The 5000-nt window shown below is 49.1% G+C and overlaps 1 protein-coding gene across 1 annotated transcript in view; it reads right to left on the bottom strand.

The window, feature by feature from the left end:
- Positions 1 to 5000, bottom strand: part of LOC308152719 (heterogeneous nuclear ribonucleoprotein C-like) — a gene marked incomplete at both ends in the record, with an annotated part of 66325 nt that overhangs the window by 58987 nt on the left and 2338 nt on the right. The window lies entirely within an intron of this gene.

The following is a 5000-nucleotide window of genomic DNA, read 5'->3' as shown; positions in this document are numbered from 1 at the left end:
GCAGCAGGAGGATGGGGGTGGAAAAGAGCACTGTTGTTGTGTTGAGAGGTCTGTAAACAGAGGAGGAGGAGGAGGAGGAGGAGGAGGAAGACACACATCTGCATACACAGGACACACACACACACACACACACACATGCACATATGCACGCACACACACACACACACACACACACACACACGCACACACACTCACACACACACACACACACACACACACACACACACACACACACACACACACACAGACACAGACACAGACACACACACAGAGACACACACAATGGGAGCCTTCACAGGAGACCCTATAGAGAACTACAGGGGTCCACAGGAGGGGAGAAAAGGGGTCCACTCCTGACAGCTTGTGTGTTAGAGATCATGGCATCAGAAGAGGGATCTTTTGGGGACAGAGAAACAGCCCCTCCCTGTCCCCTCCCTGTCCCCTCAGTGACTCCCTAGCCTATGTCTTAACAGTGGTGTTCTGCATCACTCAGGATATCCAGCACCGCAGAATGTTTCCATTCCGTTCAATTCAAACTGCCTTCTACTAAATGATACAGTACCAGCAGAAATGCAGCCTCAGGACTCGCACATCTGCATCCAAGGCTACTCACACACACACACACACACACACACACACGGATGAGAGAGGCTATAGGACACGAGAGTAAGCTAGGCGCCCAGAGCAGATTACTCAGCCCAGAATCAGGATGAGGGATGCACACACTGGGCCGAGCATACAGTAGGCCTACATGACTATCAAAAACAGACAACAAGATCCTCTCCACGCACCATTATTACATCATACGTCAAATGACTGATGACAGATTACATCATCAGTGTAAGAACAGCTGTACGTGAGCCTCTACTAGAGCTCCCCTGGATGATGTCTAGACTCTACTAGAGCTCCCCTGGAGGATGTCTAGACTCTACTAGAGCTCCCCTGGAGGATGTATAGACTCTACTAGAGCTCCCCTGGAGGATGTCTTGTAGACTAATGATCATTCATATTCATATCTGGATCCGACTCATCTAAAATTGCATCGGCGTCAACATACTGAGTCTATGAGCGTCAACATGCTGAGTCTATGAGCGTCAACATGCTGAGTCTATGAGCGTCAACATGCTGAGTCTATGAGCATCAACATGAATGAATGAATGAATGAATGGACTTTATTGTCATTGCTACAGTACAGGTACCAAACAACGAAATGTAGGAGGGGTGGCTCCCCTGGTGTTAGGAAAGGAAAAAAAAAAAAAAAAAAAAAAACGTACTTAAAAAAATCACAAGAAGGGAAGGAGCTGGTTTACATAAATAAAGGCTATGTACACAATCCACTGTACTATACTGTACAGATAGACGACTAGGGTTGTCATATTGCACAATAGTATTGTTTCACGTTATTTAAAGTGTCACAGTTTGCAGGCTTGAAATGTACATGTTTGTGCCTCAGCACTACACCTGATTTTTTCAGTCCAGCAGCTGCCATACAATCCGTCCAGACTGTCCAGGGCCCAGAACTTAGGTCTTTGCTGTGTTCAGGGCCTGGACGGCCCTGTGGTAGAAGCTGTTCTTCAGTCTGTTTGTCTTAGCGGCCAGGGTCCTGAATCGCCTTTTCGAGGGCAGCCTGGTAAAGTGTATGTGCCCAGGGTGGGTCGGGTCCCTGGAGATCTTGGAGGCCTTCCTGAGACAGCGTGTGTTGTACAGCTCTTCCAGAGAGGGGAGGGGGGCGCCGGTGATCTTCTGTGCTGTTCTCACGACTCTCTGTAGCGCATTTCTCTCCGCTGTTGTGCAGCTGGAGAACCAGTTACAGATGCCGTAGGTGAGGATGCTCTCCACTGCGCCGCGGTAAAAGGTCACCAGTATCTCCTGCTTGCTGTGTTCCTTCCTGAGGCATCTCAGGGTGTATAGCCGCTGTTGTGCCCTCTTGATGGTGCCTTTTGTGTTGTCCTTCCAGGTCAGGTCATCCCGCATGTGAATCAGGAGGGTTGAGACTCTCTCCACGCAGGAGGGTTGAGACTCTCTCCACGCTCTCTCCGTCGATGAGCAGGGGCTGGATCTCGGACTTTTTCCTCCTGAAGTCTACGATGATTTCCTGGGTCTTTGACTTGTTCAGCAGCAGGTTGTTAACCTTGCACAGCTTGCTCAGTTGCTCTACCTCATCCCTGTACGCCGCCTCGTCCCCCCCCGAGATACATCCCACCACGGTGGTGTCGTCTGCAAACTTTACAATGGAGTTGCTGGGGTGGACGGGGGTGAAGTCGTAGGTGTAGAGGTTGTAGAGGATGGGGCTTAGCACGCAGCCCTGGGGGGACCCAGTGCTGAGGCTGAGGGCTGTGGAGGTGTGGGGGCCCACCCGCACCCTCTGGGGGCGGTCGGTCAGGAAGTCCTTGATCCACGCACATATAGAGTCTGAGTCTATGAGCGGATGCTGCCCCATCTACCCATCATCTTTGTACAAAAGAAGAGATTTGGTGAGGCTGCATTCTCATTTTATGCACCCTAATTGTGGAATGCACGGCCAGTTTACATTAGGGATGCAACGTCAGCAAATATGTTCAAGTCAAGACTAAAACCCATCTTTTTAATATTAACTAATATTAATATTAACTATTAACTTAATTAATATGACTAAATATGATGATTATATAAGGATTGGAGCACTTTGAGCTGCAACGTTTACAGGAAAAGCGCTATACAAATAAAAGTTATTATTATTATTATTATTATTATTATTATCTAAGACCTGTATCCGGAACGGAAGGAAGAATCCGTCACGTTATAAGACCATGTTATTAGCCTGCCTCCTACACAGAAAAATGGCAAAATAGCTTTATATTAGCTTATCCTGATTTAAATTGAAAATGTAAGGATACTGGGTGGTAGAACGCACATATCTAGGAAAAGTCATGAAAGGAGGGTCCTGAAATGTGTAAAGATCTAACATTTAAGAAAAAAATTCTCACAGGTCAAATGACCCCTCATGGGCTGTTCTAGTGTTAACCACTAATGCCTAGTTCTGCCTAACCTTCAAATCATTTGGGTTTTCTTTTGCATTATAATTTTTGTTTACCCAGGCATCTCCTATTGGAATGAAATAGGACATTACCCAGACAACCTAGCCATGGTATCAGGACGTTAAGCAATGACAGGGCGTAATGACATTGCAGAGGGGAGTGGGGTAGAGCACGCGATAGACATCCTCACCACCGACCAGAACTAAACATACTTGGTTGTTGCGTCATATGGAACAGGCAGCCGGAGCGTCTGTCAAGAGGAACAAAGGTTGCCAGGGGAGCGCCAAGGTCACAGGAAATCAGTCATAATCATAATCATAACCACAGGATTATTATAAAGCCTCAATCCCGGCTTGGCTATGCACCGGCAGCCTCCGGGCTCTCCCATTGGCCGCTGCTCCTCAATAAGCCTGTGTGTGTGTATGTGTGTGTGTGTGAATGCGTGCCTGTGTCTGTGTGTGTGTGTGCATGCGTGTGGGTGTGTATGTGTGTGTGTGTGTGTGTGTCTGCGTGTGTAAGTACGCTAACATGCCTAAAGCCAGCTTAATGGCATGACCTGGTAGAAGAGAAGATGCAGTAAAACTGAGAAACAACATATCTCCAGGTTTAATCACACCACACCTGTATTTCTAGACTTGTTGTTTCAATTCTCCTCAGAGATTTGCAGATTCTGTGACCTCTGATGGTGATGTCATCACAGCTCTGGTGTGCTGGGAGAGATGAGTGACATTCTGACAGTGTTGTTCCTTCTGGGAACAGAGGAATTGTGTGAAGCTCTTCTGTGTGTTTTGGCAAGCAGAACCTTCCAAGCTGCCTTCCCTGAATCCCTCCTATCTGCCTCCTCTGGCCACCTGACCCCAAGTCAGTTCTGTCTGCCCTCCTGCCTCCTCCTCTGTCACCTGACCCCAGGTCAGTTCTGTCTGCCCTCCCTGCTCCTCCTCTGTCACCTGACCCCAGGTCAGTTCTGTCTGCCCTCCCTGCCTCCTCCTCTGTCACCTGACCCCAGGTCAGCTGTGTGTGACTGGGCTCCCAGAAGCGATGGTGGCAGGTTGCTTTGAGACGCTTCAAAGGCTTGAGGCAATTGCAACCATTTTACGACTCCCATCGCTGTCATAACAATGGGCCAAACACAATACCATGACAGAGAGAGGGAGGGAGGGAGGGAGGGGAGGGGTGGAGAGAAAGACATTCCGACATATAAAAAGAAGAAAATAGTGGGAGGGGGAGAGGAGAGGTGGAGAAAGAGACATACACTCAGTGTATACTGGAGAAAAAAGGAGACAGCGAGTGAGCGAGAGAGAGAGAGATTGAGAGAGAGAGAGAGAGAGAGAGAGGGAGTGAGAGAGAGTGAGAGAGAGAGAGAGAGAGAGAGGGGTGGGTGGGTGGTATAAAGGGGGGAGCACAGCCCTCCTGACGGTTACGTCACAGCGCTGCGATAGAGAGAGAGAGAGAGAGAGAGAGAGACCCATTACATCCATCAGAGCCTCGGCCGTGACGGGAGAGCCCACTCTGAAGAACACATCCTCTCACAGAGAGACCCCTGCGTGTGTGTGTGTGTATGTCTGTGTGTGTGTGTGTGTGTGTGTTTCTGTGTGTGTGCGCGTGTGTGTGTGTGTTTCGGTGTGTGTGCGCGTGTGTGTGTTTCTGTGTGTGTGCATGCATGTGTGCGCGTGCATACGTGTGTGTGTGTGTGTGTGTGTGTGTGTATGTGTGTGTGTGTGTGAGTGTGTTTCTGTGCGTGTGTGCTTGCGTGTTTGCGTTTGTGTCTGTGTCTGTGTCCGTGCGTGTGGGTGCGTGTGTATGTGCGTGCATTTGTGTGTGTGTGCGTGCGTGTGTGTGTGTGTGTGTGCAGTGTTGCCATGCCCCTGTGCCAGTGGGTGGAGTCATAGAGGTAGAGTATACAAAGACGCTAGAGTATACAACGCTCCTGTCTGTGTGTCTGTGTGTGTGTGTGTGCGTGTGTGTGTATGTGTGTGTGTGTGT

Source organism: Nansenia antarctica, assembly GCF_963989245.1.
Source record: "Nansenia antarctica genome assembly, chromosome: 1".
Taxonomy (NCBI): domain Eukaryota; kingdom Metazoa; phylum Chordata; class Actinopteri; order Argentiniformes; family Microstomatidae; genus Nansenia; species Nansenia antarctica.
This window is presented reverse-complemented; position numbering and strand designations above follow the sequence as displayed.